This window comes from Stegostoma tigrinum, chromosome 12 (assembly GCF_030684315.1).
Source record: "Stegostoma tigrinum isolate sSteTig4 chromosome 12, sSteTig4.hap1, whole genome shotgun sequence".
NCBI lineage: Eukaryota > Metazoa > Chordata > Chondrichthyes > Orectolobiformes > Stegostomatidae > Stegostoma > Stegostoma tigrinum.
This window is the reverse complement of record NC_081365.1, coordinates 81,675,156-81,694,014: the sequence shown is the minus strand read 5'-3', so window position 1 is coordinate 81,694,014 and position 18,859 is coordinate 81,675,156. Positions and strand designations below refer to the sequence as shown.

The 18,859-nt window shown below is 46.0% G+C and overlaps 1 long non-coding RNA gene across 1 annotated transcript in view; it reads right to left on the bottom strand.

Moving 5' to 3' along the window:
* Positions 1-18,859, bottom strand: part of LOC132210427 (uncharacterized) — a 162,067-nt gene that overhangs the window by 24,695 nt on the left and 118,513 nt on the right. The window contains exon 3 of the long non-coding RNA XR_009446532.1: positions 8,029-8,141. This is a non-coding gene — a long non-coding RNA (uncharacterized LOC132210427). The remainder of the gene's footprint in view (positions 1-8,028; positions 8,142-18,859) is intronic.

The window sequence follows — 18,859 nt, the reverse complement described above, 5'->3', positions numbered from 1 at the left end:
CAGTCACTGCATCCCATTACGCTCAGACACAGCAACCCATTTCACTCAGCCACTGCAACCCATTTCCCTCAGTCACTGCATCCCATTCCCCTCAGTCACTGCATCCCAATTGACTCAGCCACTGCATCCCATTTCACTCAGCCACTGCATCCCATTTCACTCAGTCACTGCATCCCAATTGACTCAGCCACTGCTACCCATTTCACTCAGTCACTGCATCCCATTTCACAGTCACAGCATCCCATTTCACAGTCACAGCATCCCATTTCACACAGTCACTGCATACCATTCCACTCAGTCACTGCATCCCATTCCACTCAGTCACTGCATCCCATTCCACTCAGTCACTGCATCCCATTCCACTCAGTCAGTGCGTCACATTCCACTCAGTCAGTGCGTCACATTTCACTCAGTCAGTGCGTCACATTTCACTCAGTCAGTGCGTCACATTTCACTCACTCACTGTATCCCATTTCGCTAACTCACTGCACCCCAAGCCCGCTCGGGCACTGCATCCCTATTCACTCAGTCACTCCTTCCCAGGACCTCAGTCACTGCATCGCATTTCACTCAGTCACTGCATCCATTTCCATCAGTCACTGCATCCCATTACCATCAGTCACTGCATCCCATTACCCTCAGTCGCAGCATCCCATTTCACTCAGCCACTGCATCCCTGTTCACATAGTCACCGCATCCCAGTTCACACAGTCACCACATCCCAGTTCACAAGATCACCGCATCCCAGTTCACACAGACACTGCATCCCATTTCAAACAGTCACTGCATCTCATTTCACTCATTCAAAGCTTCACATTCCACTCAGTCACCGCTTCCCATTTCCCACAGTCACTGCATCTCCTTTCCTCAGTCACTGCATCCCATTTCACTCAGTCACTGCAGGCCATTTCCCTCAGTCACTGCAGGCCATTTCCCTCAGTCACTGCATCCCATTTACATCAGTCACTACATCCCATTACCCTCAGTCACTGCATCACAGTACGCTCAGTCACAGCATCCCATTTCCCTCAGATACTGCATCCCATTTCCCTCAGACACTGCATCCCATTCTCATCAGTCACTGCATCCCATTACCCTCTGTCACAGTATCCAATTTCACTCAGGCACTGCATCCCATTCCCCTCAGTCACTGCATCCCATTACACTCAGTCACAGCATCCATTTGACACAGTCACTGCATCTCATTTCCCTCAGTCACTGCATCCCATTTCCACCAATTACTGCATCCCATTTCACTTAGCCACTGCATCCCATTTCACTCAGTCACTGCATCCCATTTCCCTCAGTCACTGCAGCCCATTTCCCACAGTCCCTGCATCTCCGTTCCCTCAGTCACTGCATCCCATTTCCATGAGTCACTGCATCGCCTTCCCCTCAGTCACTGCATCGCATTCCCCTCAGTCACTGCATCGCATTCCCCTCAGTCACTGCATCCCATTTCACTCAGCCACTGCATCCCATTTCACTCAGCCACTGCATCCCATTTCACTCGGCCACCGCATCCTAGATCACACAGTCACTGCATTACAGCTCACACAGACACTGCAGCCCATTTCACACAGTCACTGCATCCCACTTCACACAGTCACTGCATCCCATTTCACACAGTCACAGTATGCCATTTCCCACAGACACTGCATCTCCTTTCCCCCAGTCACTGCATCTCCTTTCCCTCAGTCACTGCATCTCCTTTCCCTCAGTCACAGCATCCCATTTCACTCAGTCACTGCATCCCATTTAACGGAGACAGTAAATCCCATTCAATTGAGACACTGCATCCATTTCACTCAGTCACTGCAGCCCAGTTCACACAGTCACTGCATCCCATTTCCCTCAGTCACTGCAGCCCATTCCCCTCAGTCACTGCATCCCATTACCCTGAGTCACAGTATGCCATTTCCCACAGACACTGCATTTCCTTTCCCTCAGTCACTGCATCTCATTTCCCTCAGTCACTGCATCTCCTTTCCCTCAGCCACAGCATCCCATTTCACTCAGTCACTGCATCCCATTTCACTCAGTCACTGCATCCCATTTCGCACAGTCACTGCATCCCATTTCGCACAGTCACTGCATCCCATTTCGCACAGTCACTGCATCCCATTTCGCACAGTCACTGCATCCCATTTAACGGAGACAGTAAATCCCAATCAATTGAGACACTGCATCCATTTCACTCAGTCACTGCATCCCAGTTCACACAGTCACTACATCCCAGTTCACACAGTCACTGCATCCCATTTCCCTCAGTCACTGCAGCCCATTTCTCTCAGTTACTGCAACCCATTTCCACAATCACTGCATCTCCGTTCCCTCAGTCACTGCATCGCATTCCCCTCAGTCCCTGCATCGCATTCCCCTCAGTCCCTGCATCGCATTCACCTCAGTCACTGCATCCCATTTCCATCAGTCATGCATCCCATTTAGTTCAGTCACTGCATCCCATTTCACTCAGTCACTGCATCCCATTTAACGGAGACAGTAAATCCCATTCAATTGAGACACTGCATCCATTTCACTCAGTCACTGCATCCCAGTTCACACAGTCACTGCATCCCAGTTCACACAGTTACTGCATCCCAGTTCACACAGTCACTGCATCCTATTTCCATGAGTCACTGCATCGCATTCCCCTCAGTCACTGCATCGCATTCCCCTCAGTCACTGCATCCCATTTCCATCAGTCATGCATCCCATTTAGCTCAGTCACTGCATCCCATTTCACTCAGTCACTGCATCCAATGTCACTCAGTCACTGCATCCAATGTCACTCAGTCACTGCATCCAATGTCACTCAGTCACTGCATCCCAGGTCACTCAGTCACTGCATCCCAGGTCACTCAGTCACTGCGTCCCATTTCAGACAGTCACTGCATCCCATTTCAGACAGTCACCATCTCCTTTCCTCAGTCGCTGCATCCCATTTCACGAAGTCACTGCATCCCATTTCACTCAGTCACTGCGGCCCATCTAACAGTCACTGCATCTCCTTTCCTCAGTCGCTGCATCCCATTTCACGAAGTCACTGCATCCCATTGCACTCAGACACTGCATCCAATTTCCCTCAGTCACAGCACCCCTTTTCCCACAGTGAGTGCATCTCCTTTCCTCAGTCACTGCATCCCATTTCACTCAGTCACAGCACCCCTTTTGCCACAGTTAGTGCATCTCCTTTCCTCAGTCACTGCATCCCATTTCACTCAGTCACTGCAACCCATTTCGCACAGTCACTGCAGCCCACTTCACTCAGTCACTGCATCCCATTTAAGAGTCACTGCATCCCATTTCACTCGGCCACCGCATCCTAGATCACACAGTCACTGCATTACAGTTCACACAGACACTGCAACCCATTTCCCACAGTCACTGCATCCCATTTCCCTCAGTCACTGCATCCCATTAGACATAGTCACAGCATCCCAGTTTACTCAGTCACTGCAACCCAGTTCAATCAGTCTCGGCATCCCATTCCCCTCAGTCACTGCATTCCATCACCCTCAGACACAGCATGCCATTTCCCACAGTCACTGCATCTCCTTTCCATCAGTCAGCGCATCCCATTTCCATCAGTCACTGCATCCCATTTCACTCAGTCACTGCATCCCATTTCACTCAGTCACTGCATCCCATTTCACTCAGTCACTGTATCCTGTTTCCACAGTCACTGCATCTCCTTTCCCTAAGTCAATGCATCCCATTTCCATCAGTCACTGCACCCATTTACATCAGTCACTGCATCCCATTTACATCAGTCACTGCATCCCATTTGTCTCAGTCACTGCATCCCATTCCCATCAGTCACTGCATCTCCTTTTCCTCAGTCACTGTATCCCATTATGCTCAGTCACAGCAGCCCATTTCACTCACTCACAGCATCCCATTTCCATCAGTCACTGCATCCCATTTCACTCAGTCACTGCATCCCAACTGACTCAGTCACTGCATCACATTTCACTCAGCCACTGCATCACATTTCACGCAGCCACTGCATCCCATTTCACGCAGCCACTGCATCCCATTTCACTCAGCCACTGCATCCCATTTCACTCAGCCACTGCATCCAAGTTCACACATTCACTGCATCCCATTTCACACAGTCACTGCATCTCATTTCACTCATTCAATGCTTCACATTACACTAAGTCAGTGCGTCCCATTTCCCTCAGTCACTGCAGCCCACTTCACTCATTCACTGCGTCCCATTTCACTCAGTCACAGCATGCCATTTCCCACAGTCACCGCATCTCCTTTCCTCCGTTACTGCATCCCATTTCACTCAGTAACTGCAGCACATTTCACTCATTCACTGCATCCCATTGCACACAGACACGGCATCCCATTTCGCACAGTCACTGCATCCCATTTCGCACAGTCACTGCAGCCCATTTCGCACAGTCACTGCAGCCCATTTCGCACAGTCACTGCAGCCCATTTCGCACAGTCACTGCAGCCCATTTCGCACAGTCACTGCAGCCCATTTCACTCAGTCACTGCATCCCATTTCACTCAGTCACTGCATCCTGTTTCCACAGTCACTGCATCTCCTTTCCCTAAGTCAATGCATCCCATTTCCATCAGTCACTGCACCCATTTACATCAATCACTGCATCCCATTTGTCTCAGTCACTGCATCCCATTACCATCAGTCACTGCATCTCCTTTCCCTCAGTAACTGTATCCCATTACACTCACTCACTGCATCCCATTTCACTCAGTCACTGCATCCCATTTCATTCAGTCACTGCATCCCATTTCACTCAGTCACTGCATCCCATTTCATTCAGTCACTGCAACCCAGTTCAATCAGTCTCGGCATCCCATTCCCCTCAGTCACTGCATTCCATCACCCTCAGACACAGCATGCCATTTCCCACTGTCACTGCATCTCCTTTCCATCAGTCAGCGCATCCCATTTCCATCAGTCACTGCATCCAATTTCACTCAGTCACTGCATCCCATTTCACTCAGTCACTGCATCCTGTTTCCACAGTCACTGCATCTCCTTTCCCTCAGTCAATGCATCCCATTTCCATCAGTCACTGCACCCATTTACATCAGTCACTGCATCCCATTCCCATCAGTCACTGCATCTCCTTTCCCTCAGTCACTGTATCCCATTACGCTCAGTCACTGTATCCCATTACGCTCAGTCACAGCAGCCCATTTCACTCACTCACAGCATCCCATTTCCATCAGTCACTGCATCCCATTTCACTCAGTCACTGCATCCCAACTGACTCAGTCACTGCATCACATTTCACGCAGCCACTGCATCCCATTTCACGCAGCCACTGCATCCCATTTCACTCAGCCACTGCATCCCATTTCACTCAGCCACTGCATCCCAGTTCACACATTCACTGCATCCCATTTCACACAGTCACTGCATCTCATTTCACTCATTCAATGCTTCACATTACACTAAGTCAGTGCGTCCCATTTCCCTCAGTCACTGCAGCCCATTTCACTCATTCACTGCGTCCCACTTCACTCAGTCACAGCATGCCATTTCCCACAGTCACCGCATCTCCTTTCCTCCGTTACTGCATCCCATTTCACTCAGTAACTGCAGCACATGTCACTCATTCACTGCATCCCATTGCACTCAGACACGGCATCCCATTTCGCACAGTCACTGCAGCCCATTTCGCACAGTCACTGCAGCCCATTTCGCACAGTCACTGCAGCCCATTTCGCACAGTCACTGCAGCCCATTTCGCACAGTCACTGCAGCCCATTTCGCACAGTCACTGCAGCCCATTTCACTCAGTCACTGCATCCCATTTCACTCAGTCACTGCATCCTGTTTCCACAGTCACTGCATCTCCTTTCCCTAAGTCAATGCATCCCATTTCCATCAGTCACTGCACCCATTTACATCAATCACTGCATCCCATTTGTCTCAGTCACTGCATCCCATTACCATCAGTCACTGCATCTCCTTGCCCTCAGTAACTGTATCCCATTACGCTCACTCACTGCATCCCATTTCACTCAGTCACTGCATCCCATTTCACTCAGTCACAGTATCCTGTTTCCACAGTCACTGCATCTCCTTTCCCTAAGTCAATGCATCCCATTTCAATCAGTCACTGCACCTATTTACATCAATCACTGCATCCCATTTGTCTCAGTCACTGCATCCCATTACCATCAGTCACTGCATCTCCTTTCCCTCAGTCACTGCATCCCATTACGCTCACTCACAGCATCCCATTTCCATCAGTCACTGCATCCCATTTCACTCAGTCACTGCATCCCAACTGACTCAGTCACTGCATCACACTTCACTCAGCCACTGCATCCCATTTCACTCATCCACTGCATCCCGTTTCACTGAGTCACTGCATCCCGTTTCACGGAGTCACTGAATCGCATTTGTTGTTCTCACTTGAATGCAATGGTCATGAATCTCCTCCAATGGCTGGTCATGTATTTCCAATGCAAAATTTTACCAAGTTTTGATTTTCAATTTTGATTACATGTGTTTCCTCTATTCTTAAAGATGCTGCAATAAACTCAAATTTGACAAATCATAATTCAACCACCATCACCTACAGAGTTAATTTCATCAAACAGATCCAATTAGAATTGTCACATTCCCAAATCCTGATTCAAGTTTTTCTAATTATGGGCCACGTGGTTCAGAAAAAAGACACTTGGAGTCAGAGAGATGTACAGTCGAGAAACAGATCCTTTGGCCCAATTTGTCTATGTTGACCAGCTATCCTAAATTAATTTAGTCCCATTTGCCAGCATTTGGCCCATATTCCTCTCAACCCGTCTTATTCATATACCCATCCACATGCCTTTTAAACGTACAAGCCTCCACCACTTCCTCTGGCAGCTCATTCCATACATGCACCACTATGAAAAAATTCCGGTCCATTTTAAATCTTCCATCTCTCATTTTTAACCTATTCCCTCCAGTTTTGGATTCCAGCAATCCGGGGAAAAGATCTTGGCTGTTCTCTCTATCCATGTCCCTCGTAATTGTATAAACTTCGATATGATCAGCCCTGAACTCCAAAGTTCCAAGAAATAGCTGCTTGTTCAAGCCCACTGTATATCTCCAACCTCCGATGCTGGTAACATCCTTGTAGATCTTCTCTGAACCCTTTCAAGTTTACAACATACAACAATACAGCGCAGAACAGGACCTTCGGCCCTCAATGTTGCGCCGACATCCTTCCTCTCGCATGGAGACCAAAATCGATTGCAGTATTCCAAAAGCAGCTGAACCAACGTCCTACATGGCTGCTAAGTGATCTCCCAACTCCAATACTCAATGCACTGACCGATAAAGGCAAACACACCAAATGACTCCTTCATATCCTTTCTACCGGTGGCTGTACTTTGATGGAACTACAAAACTGCACTCCAGCGTCTCTTTATTAAGCAACACTCCCCACAACCTTCAGGGTATACGTGCTGCCCTGATTTGCCTTTCCAAAATGTAGCACCTCACATTTGTCTAACCTCAACACCATCTGCCACTCCTCAGTTTATTGGCCCTTGTCAATGTCCCATTGTATTCTGAGGTGACCTTCTTGGCTGGCTACTACACCTTCAATCATTGGGAAACTTACTAACCACACCTTCTATTTTCATATCCAAATCATTGTATCACTTCAACTCCCCCTCCCACTCCCTGAACGACATCCTGGGCCTCTTCCAGTGTCACAACCAAACCACCCAGAAACTGGAGGAGCAGCACCTCATATTCCACCTTGGAAGCTTCCAACTCAATATGGACTTGACCACCCTCAAAATCTCCCAACCCGCCAGCCTCATCACAAGACCAGTTCCTCCCCTCATCCCCGCCTCCTTGACCTGTCCACCTTCTCTCCCACCTATCCACTCCTCCCACCTCACTGACCAACTCCCACCACTGCTTGGAATTATTCTTCTTTTCACACTTCATCAGCTCGACGTTATTTCTAAAATCTATTTTCCAATTGTTGGAAAAAGTGAGATAAAGAGAAGTAAAAGAAGTTACATTCTTACCACTCGGGAAATGTCTGAATATTCTTCTGTTGAAAGGCCGCCAAGGAACGATGCAATTCTTTTGTCACAAATGCTGTGAGGGAGACATCTTTTTCGGTTCCACTAACTCCACCCTAAGGAAGACAAATCCACGTAACATATCTAGTGACTCAAAGCATACTCTATTGTTGCCCAAGGTGGAGAGCTGGATGAACACAGCAGGCCAAGCAGCATCAGAGACGCAAGAAAGCTGATGTTTCGGGACGAGACCCTACTTCAGAAAATTGGCGCTGGAGAATCTGAGATAACAAGGTGTACAGCCGGATGATACTGCTTGACCTGCTGTGTTCATCCAGCTTTACACCTTCTTATCTCAGATTCTCCAGCATCTGCAGTTCTTACGACCTCTATTGTTGCCCTTTCACTTTACTGAACTAATATGAGCCAGTAGTTTTGTTTAGGCTCACGTAATCTTACGGTTATTGGCCTGTACAAAATCCTGAATTAATTTTGATCGACTGACGGGAGGAGAGATGAATTTTATAGAAATTTTTGTTTTCTACCAATTTGCAGAGGGCATCGTGGGCGATTGAAGGACAGTGTTATTATCCTCCAGGTCTGCGGACTGCATTATTACCAACTTGCCCATTTGCATACACATACAATATTCATTATGTACCAATGAAACATAATAAACCAATACTGCGTACTAAAAACAACGCTCACATATCAACGGCAATTTAAATATTTATCATAGAGTTTGAAGGATTGAATTCAATGATACAAAGCAAAAACCAGTGAAGATGAGTGCAGTTGGTCAGCACTTTTGCCACTAAGTGGAGGTTGGCAGATTGAGGCCACCCAAGAACAAGCAAGTTCTGTCTAACTCCAAGGGCAGCACGGTGGCTCAGTGGTTAGCACTGCTGACTCACAGCGCCAGGGACCCAGGTTCGATCCCACCGTTGGACGATTTTCTGTGCGGAGTTTGTACATTCTGCCCATGCCTGCATGAGTTCCTGCTGGGTGCTCTGGTTTCCTCCCACAGTCCAAAGATGTGCGGGCTAGGTGTATGGGCCATGCCAAACTTGCCCATTGTGTTTAGGGATGTGTAGATTAGGTGTGTTAGTCATGGGAAATGTAGGGTTACTGAGGAAAGGGTCGGGGGATGAGTCAGGGTGAGATGCTCTTTGGAGCGTGGCCGTGGACTTCTTGGGTCAAAAGGGGCTTGTTTCCACACTGTAGGGATTCTATGATATGGAAGTATCTTTTGAAGTGGACATTCATGGGTATGCTGCAACAGAGACCTTGAAATACTGCACAACAAATATTTGGAACTAGACTGTCAATTCAGACATAGCAGCAAAAAGGTCATGGAAGTTGTCACAGATATAAAGCAGGATTGATGAAAATCCAGCAGGAAATGGTGTCAAAAGGCACTGTATCTTTTATTCATCTCCAGTTACTTTGTCCAAGGCACTGGATGCTGGCAGGAATGAAACATTTAAGAAATGCTTCACAAATCACATATAAGGACCTGCACATCTTTGAACAATGGGAGGAAACTGGAGCACCTGCACGTGAGTTTGCTCACTGAGCTGGAAGGTTAGTTTTCAAGACGTTTCGTCACCATTCTCGGTAACATCATCAATGAGCCTCCGACGAAGCCTGGAGCACCTGGCAGAAGCCCGGAGCACCTGGCAGAAGCCCCTCGCAGACGCGGAGAGGATGTGTCAATTCCACACGGATCGTGACCCAAGACTGGAATCTCAATTGGCTCCCCAGTGCATGAGCAGCTCTAACCACTGAGCAACTACCTTGCCCAGAAGGGGTTTTATAAGCGCATACATTATTTCCATTAAGACAGATCCAATCCTCTGTGTCAAATCAAAATAACATATTGTAGATATCATGACAACAAGCATAAATGATTTTGAATAAGTAAATCAAAAAAATTGAAATTGTTTCCAAGTCTAAATACGAGATATGGTGCAGTTAAGATGAATAGCGCAACAACAAAAAGGCCATATTTTATGTGACCATCGGTAACACTTGAAAAGTTGCAACAATATAGTCACCAGTAGAGATCTGAAGTGGCTTGATGATGCACTCCTTCATACACTGGAATGAAACTCCAAAGATCACAAATTCTCCTTCAATACCGTGTTATAACAGTGACTGCATCATTTATGGGCCTGACTGGAAACCCACACAACATGCATCAACAAAAAAAAATCTAAGGTGGTAGGAGAAAAAATTGTATGTATGCAACGTCTTTGAAAAGCAATTATTTGTAGCGGCTGCAAGCCCATAAGAAATCTCGTTTCGCAGATTATATTCATTTGCACTGCAGGTCATGCCAGTCAGAATCAGTTTTCGTTTCATGACAGATAACTAAAATGTCCATTACAATGAACTTTGGTTGATCAGAAGATTTTAAGTAAGGACTATGTCTTGTGTGAGCTGACGGCATTAGGGGATGGAGAAGGTACATGCACTGCTGGCATCTTGACACCATTGAATGAGCAAGCGTGGACGCAAAGGTTGTAACAGGTAACAACTGTACAGGCAATATCTTTTGAGCTCCTTCCGAGCAGGCCTGTAATACTCTCAAGCTGTGCCAGACCCTCACTTCCTCCACCTTACGTACGCTGCCTTTTCTTTTTGACAAGAAGCACCTCTGTACCCGTCATCCAAGGCTCCTTAATCTTACCCCTTCTTACCTGTCTCAGAGGAACAAATTTATACATCACTCGCAACAACTGCTCCTTGAACAGCCTCCACATGTCTGCTGTGCCCTTTCTGTGGAACAATTGCTCCCAATCTGTACTTCCCAACTCCTGTCTGATAGCATCATAGTTTCCTTGACCCCAGTTAAATATCTTCCCCTGGTAACTGCTCCTTTCCCTTTCCACGGCTATGGTAAATGTGAGTGTCTTGCGGTCACTGTCGCCAAAGTTCTCTCCCACTTCGAGATCTGACACCTGTCCTGGCTCATTGCCGAGCATCAAATCCAAAATGGCCTCCCACCCTCGTCGGCCTGTCCACATACTGAGTAAGGAAACCCTCCTGAACACACCTGACAAAAACGGCTCCATCCAAACCATCTGCACGAAGGAGGTTTCAATCTATATTGGAAAAGTTGAAGTCACCCATAACAACAACCCTGATACGTTTGCACTTTTCAACAATCTGCCGGCCAATGAGTTCTTCGATCTCCCAACTGCTATTTGGGGTCCGTAGAAAACCCCCAGTGAAGTGACTGCTGCCTTGCTGTTCCGAACTTCCACCCATACTGACTCAGTCGACAAACCTTCCTTGTCAACCTCAGCCCGTACCACCTCAGGAGACGAGTCCTCAGAGGTTCTTTCAGCCGCCGTTATACTGTCCTTGACCAACAAAGCCACACCTCCCCCTCTTTTACCACCTTCCCAGGCCTTAATGAAAGATCTAAACCCGAGAACCTGCAACATCCATTCCTGACCTTGCTCTATCCATGCCTCCGAAATGGCCACAACATCGAAGTCCCAGGTACCTATCCAAGCTGCAAGCTCACCTACCTTATTCCGGATACTCCCGGCATTAAAGTCGTCACACTTCAATCCAGCTTGCTGTCTGCCAGCACACTCCTGTGACAGTGAGGTCCTGACCATGTCCTCCCTACGCTCATCCTCCTGTGTACTAGGACTACACCTCAGTTTCCCATCCCCCTTCTGAGCTTGTTTAAATCCACCCGAATGGCACGAGCCAATTTCCCACCCAGGATATTCGTGCCCCTCCGGTTCAAGTGGAGACCGTCCTGTTTGTAGCGGTCCCACCTTCCCCAGAATGAGCCCCAAATGTCCATGTACCTGAAGCCCTCCCACCTGCACCATCCCTGCAGCCACGTCTTCAGCTGAAATCTCTCCCTGTTCTTTGACTCGTTATCACGTGGTACAGGTGACAAACAGAGATGACCACGCTCTTTGTTCTAGCTCTCAGCTTCCACCCTGGCTCCCTTAAATCCTGCCTGACATCCCTATCCCTCTTTCTACCTACGTCGCTGGTGCCTACGTGGACCACGACTTGGGGCTGGTCAACCTCTCCCCTCAGGACCCTAAACACACTATCCGAGACATCACGGACCCTGGCATCTGGTAGGCAACACGCCAATCGTGAGTCTCTTTCGTTCCCAGAAAATCTTCTATCAGTCCCTCTAACTATTGAGTCCCCAATGACTATCACTCTCTTCCTATCCCCCCTTCCCTTCTGTGCAAGAGGGACAGACTCTGTGCCAGAGACCTGCACCTTCACCCTCTCGGTCCCTGATTCTGGCTTCAATTCACCCTGTCTCAAAAAAAAATGCTTACGAACTATCAGGCAAATAAGTAAGCAAATGGCACCTCTTACACTCTGGAGTGACTTACCGCATTGCCACCAAGTTCCCCAAAATATATAGTCATTTGGTGCATTTCACTCGAGATGTCATCTCTCCTTCCAGAACGTGCAAAGCATACTGATCCCTAGCAATACACTACCTTCAAAACCTCAGCTCTCAGCTTATTACTTTTGAGTACATTCTCAAATGCTTTCTCCAAGTCCAAACACAACACATTTACTGGCTTTCCTCTATTCATTCTCCTTCCAAAACTTCCTCCAAAAACCCAAACAAATTAGCCAGACATAATTTCTCTTTCAGCAGGCGATGGTGATTCTGTTTGATTAGATTATGATTTTCCAAATGTCCTGCTACTATTTTCTTCACAGTTGATTGCCACATATTTCCAACAATAGATGTTAGACTGGTTCGGTTGTAGTTATCTTCTTTTTGCCCCTCTCCTTTTTGAACAGGAATGTCACATGGGCATTTTTCCAGCCCTCAGATGCTTCTCTCGAATCTAAACCTTTTTGGGAAATTACAATCAATGCATACACCGACTCTGAAGCTCATTGTTGAGAATCTTAGAAAGTAAACCATTACGGCAAAGAGTCTAATCTGCTTTCACTCCATTAGATTGTCTACTGCTACTTCTCTCATGGTAGTGATGGTGTGGTAGTGATGTGTTTAATTCCTCCCTGTGTTCTGTTGTAATAAGGGGATCCTTGAAGTATCTTCCACTGTAAAGGCTAGACTTTTCTCATGATCATTGTTTCTTGATTTCAAAATTAACCTGGCCATCTCAGCCGAACATATAATTAATGGCATTACCTCTAAAACCTTCTCTGCTAAAGTGTTCAAGAAATTGCTACAACCTCAAAGAAGTAATTCTTCCCCTAAATTAATAGGCAACCAATTTGAAAATGTGGCCTCTGGTCGTAAAATCTTTCACAAATGAGAGTAATCTCTACGGATATACACCATCAAGCCTCTTAAGAATCTGAAATGTTGAAAAAATAAGTTTTTTTTCAATCTTATAAACTCCAATGAACGTAGTCCCAGCCCGCCCAACATTCCTAAGCATGGCGATTCCCTCCGCCATTTCCGAAATCAACCCAGTCAACATTAGGTGTACGGCCTCCGCAGCATTCACTCTGTGGCCGTGCACGACTTATAAGTTACCATCCTGCTGCTACGACTCTACTTCTATTTGTGATGCAGTCCTCTGTCCATCCTAACATACTACCCTTGAACACATGGGCTCTTTTCTTTTGAGACACCTTACGAGCTGTACCTTATCAAATGCTTTGTTGAAATCTCAATGTACGACATCAACTGGTGGTCCTTCATCAGTAATGTTTGTTTCCTTCTCAAAGCACTGTAGCAAGTTTGTCAAGTATTATTTCCCCTTTATAAAAGGATGTTAACTCTGTAGGATGTTATAGCATACTAAGTACCCTGTTATTTCATCTTTCATTGCCGGCACGAACATCTACCCAGGTTGACCTAAATTGGCAATACTGGCTTGCTATTTTATCGAAGTATTTTTCGAATAATGGTGTTATGTTCACAATCTTTCAATCCTCTGAGAATTTTCCACAATCTAAGGATTTTTGCAACATTAACATCAGTGCCTCCACTGTATCTGTAGCTGCATTGTTCAACATGAGAGGATACAACTCATCATACCCCTTGGATATTTTCTCTACTGATTGGAGTCATGTTTGGAATTCTGTGCAGTGACATTCACTTTTAACAGTTTGCTAAATACTACCAGAAACAGAAATTGTCATCCTGCTGCAACTAAACTAAAGCTTTCAGCACAGAAGAAAGTGTTTCAATTCATTATGAACCTAATAACTCCTGAAAAGGGCAATACAATTTGCCTCAGTCCATAATGTTCTTTCTCCAACATGCTGTGATGCATTATCTGTATCTCTTCAAATTTACCACAGAATCTGTTTCAATCACCCTTTCAGCAACACGCATGACAACAATTCGGCATTTTTAGTCCCCCTGTAGCCTCCGTTGCACATGTGCATTCTTGGATGATTATTTATTTGTGTGCCTGCTTTATTGCTCAAATGGATAAAGGTAAATTTCTGTTCTTTGGTCATCAGAACTATTGCCTCCTCACTCTCATCTTCCTTGTTTTATCTCTCTGCTGGAATATTTAATTTGTCGACATATCTGAAATATGTTGTTGAATGGATTGGGTTTTGTGCCATTTCATTCCCCAAAGACCATCTACCGATACTGTTGCTTGTTCTCACAGATATTATCTTGCAGAGTGGAAAATGCAGTTTGAAAGCAATGGAACATTATTGATGAAGAAGTTGATGCATAAATTGCTGTGATCTTCTAAACTACAAACTACAAACATTCTCCCTGCATGCTGACTCAAGTCTGCAAGACTAGGTCATGATCCAGTCTCCTTTTATCGTATCTTTCTGATTTTACATCCCATGGGTTCATCATTGCTTTTTTTAGAAATGTTGATCATGGAAATTTATCATTATTTTAATAAATAATGGCAAATTTTCAACATCTTGCAAGTGTATGAAGGCTCAATCTCGTGACACCTTGCCTGCTGCACAAAAACATTCTTACACTGCTTTCAATGTTAGGGCTCAAACAAAACACAATCATTACACAAATGCATCAACACACTACCTTCAATAGGATCTGGCGCAGGCTTGGAGGGCCCAAGGGCCTGTTCCTGTGCTGTAATTTTCTTTGTTCTTTGACCAGATAAAAAGGAAAACAGAGGTGTATAACAGTCATCAAGGGAACAAGAGTCCCTGTAGATGCACTAACGTCAACCAGGCCAACATCCCCAGCACTGAGGCCCTGACCATCCTCGATCAGCTACAATGGGCTGGACACTTCATCTGTATGACTGACACGAGACTCTCCGCATGTTCTCATCCCAGCTTCAAAAGAGCAGGCGAGACCCAGATGTGCAGAGGAAGCACTCGGTGATAAACTCAAGGCCTCAATGGTGAAGTGCAACATTCCTGCAGACACCTAGGAATCGCCGGCCTAAGACGGTCCAAAGCCTGAAGAGCACCTGGGAAGGCATCAAACACCTCGAGGCTTGCCTTTGGAAGCAGCGGAAGCCATGCAGCCACACCAACACCTCCCTCACCCCTTCCCACGACTGCCTTCTGCCCCGAGTGCAACAGAGCCGACGGTAGCTGCATCGGTGTGTACAGCCGGCGATCAATTCAGCCTGAGAGTGGGAGACTGTCATCCACATCTGCGAGAAACCACCATGACGATGATGTACAGTGTCTCAGAGGGAAAGAGAAAACCCAGGGAAAACCAAGTCTCATTAGGGATGAAGAGGCAAATGAATGGTTTGAACTGGAGGGCAATGTCAGGTGTTAAACGAGAATTTCACATCAGCTTTTACATGTGAGAAGGAGCACACAATTCTCGGACAGAATTAACAGAGACTGGGGAGATGTTAGGTGTTTTGGTGAATTTAAAATTGGACAAATCCCAGGTTTGGATGAGGTGTATGCCACGATGCCCACGGAGATGAGAGAAAACATTCCACTCGCCCTCATACAGAGATTTCAAAAGTACCAAAGGACTGGAGAACAGGTAACATAGTTCCACTTATCAAAATGCGTGACAAACATAAAGCAGAGTATTACAGACCGGTGAGTATCACATCAGTAGAGAGGAAAATATTGGAGAAAATTCTGAACGGCAGACTTAATTTCCATTTCAAGAAGTGGGGTCTGATCAGCGACCGTCAGCATAGCTTTGTCAGAGGGAGGTCACGCCTCACAAACTTAGATGATTCTTTCAAAGAGGTGACGGAGTGTGCAGATGGGAGTTGATGTAATGAAAATAGATTTCAGCAAAGACTTGGACAGGGTCCCAAATGGGAGCGTGGCAAAGAAGGTAAAGCTCGGGGGGTCCAGGAAAATACAGCAAGTTGAATCCAAAGTTACAGATTGGTCAAATGGGCAGGTCAACGGTAGATGGAATGTTAACCCTGATCAATAAGGCAATTTGGACAAACTAACAAGGCAAGGAATCATTCAAAGAAATGCCAGGACACTAGGAAGATCAAAGGAATGGTGTGATCTTGGGGTGCTTGTCCACAGATTCCTCAACATGGAATGGCAGCTTAAAAGGACAGTTCAGAAAGCACATGGCTCAAGAGCTGTACAAGACTTTGGTTAGGCCCCAGCTGAAGTGCTCAGTGCAGTTCTGGTCTCTCCATTATAGAAAGGAGGTGTTTGCATTTGAGCATGTGTGGAGGACATTCATCAGGATGTTCTGAGGGGGTGAAGCATTTTAACTCGATGGAGAGTCTGGATAAGTTTGCGTTAGCAATAACTGCTAATGCTGGAGTCTGAGATCACACAGTGTGGAGCTGGAGGAACACTGCAGGCCAGGCAGCATCACTGTTGCTGATCTCTGATTAAGGGTCTAGACCTGAAACATCAGCTTTTGTGCTCCCGAAATGCTGCTTGGCCTGCTGTGTTCAGCCAGCTCCACACTTTGTTCTCTTGGATTCTCCAGCATCTCTAGTTCCCATTGTCTCTAGCATCACTGTTTTATCTGAATAAGGTTGGGTTGTTTTCTTTTGAGTAGAGAAGGTTGAAGGAGGTCCTGAAAAAATTGTTTGGATTAATATGGGTACAGGCGAGGTGAAAAGAAGGTCCATAACGGGGTCAGTGGTGGGGGGCGGTGGTGGTAGAGGAAGAGATACATACATTTAAGCTAAAAGCTCAGAAGGAATTTCAGGAAAGAAAAGACACCCAGAAGGTGCTGGGGGTTTGGAATTCATTGTCTGGAACTTTAGTTAAGGTGGATAATCTTTTCACATCAAAGAAGAAGGGTTGGTACAGCACATAAAATGAAATAACATTCAAGGCAATGGGCCTATTGCTAGAACATGAGCCGAATGTCAACTTAGTGTGGCTTCAGTGGTTACAGACACAATGGAATGAAGTGCTTGTTCAATTCTATGATTCTGGAGCAGGGGACAGTGAGTGGACAGCACAGGACAGTTCACCTATCTTCTCCTTTATCCATCTTCTATCTGCCTCCCCACTTCTCCCTAATTTTTTCAGAATCCCCTTCTCCTTCCCAGGTTTTGAAGAAGGGTCTCGACCCGAAATGTCAGCTTTCTTGTTTCTCTGATGCTGCTCGGCCCGCTGCGTTCATCCAGTTCTACACCTTGTTCTCTCAGATTCTCCTACTATCTCTTGAGGAAACTTACTTGATTTTTCACCCAACCTGTGGTGAGAATGTGGAACGCACCGACTGTGTGGGTGGTAGAGGCAGAAACCATGATAACATTTAACAAGTCTTTGATTGGGCATTTGCGATGCCAAGGCATACAAGGCTCTGGGTCGAGTGCTGGGAAATGTGATGAGAATAGTTTGGGACTTGCATCTTGTGAGGGCACATAGAATTTGCTGAAGGGTCTGTTCCATTGCCATAGCACTCTATTACGCTGTCCCTCAATGATCCTGTGACAAGCAAGTGAAGGTTTACAGAAACAGGTACTTTTCAAGGACAATGCCAAGAGGAAAAGTGATGCACAGGCAAAGTGCATGTAAGAATTTAACCAAGGATTAACACCACTGAAGAACTGGAATTTGTGCCAATGCACCAAAACTGCAGATGAAAATGCAGTGTCCAGTTTGATTGCAAACTGCAACAACCACCAGTTAGTAACATGATCAATGGAAATATCTGAATGCCTGTTCTTGTGATCTCAAGCATTTACCTGCATCGAGTGAAATCCACCACCATAGTTCTGTTGCATCGTTAGCCACCTCGCAATCGGTGTTGCATAGTCAATATCATTCCTTGACAATGCTTGAAGCAAGGCATAAGCAGTGGTTTCCACAGTCATCGCAAAAGCCTGTGCTGCTTCAAGTGGATACGGCTTCTCGTCCTCCAACAATGGAGGCTTTCCAGTTACCAACATCAGAATCTGTCATTTGACAAAGGGATTAGCTGAGAATAAAGTTTACATCATATAGATTTTTGTTTGCATTTCACCAACACAACAATGGTTTTGCTGGTCAAGATCCAGCATTATCTCACCACTGATGTCTACAACATTCTCCATACTTCCCGCTCAGTGATGGGTCCTTTTGTTTGGGAAAATTAGGCACTTTCGAATGCAAATGAATCAGGATGAGCTTTAGTTTCTCATCAGGCTACATGGCAGTTATTACAAGATGTTATGAACAAAAGGTGTAGGAGCAGATGAAACCATTCATAGCATCAGTCTGGATGATCTTCTTGCCCTCATCCTGAGGAGGCATCACAGATCTTAACTTACACGCAATTCAAGTTATTTCACGCAATGACATGACTGAATGTTCTGGATACTGCAAATGCCATGGCACCTGGCAGCATCCCACAAACTGTATTGGAACAATGTGCCCCAAGGTAACCACACCAAAAGTAAATGTTTTCCAGTACATTTTTAAACACTTGCGACACTCACATTTCAGA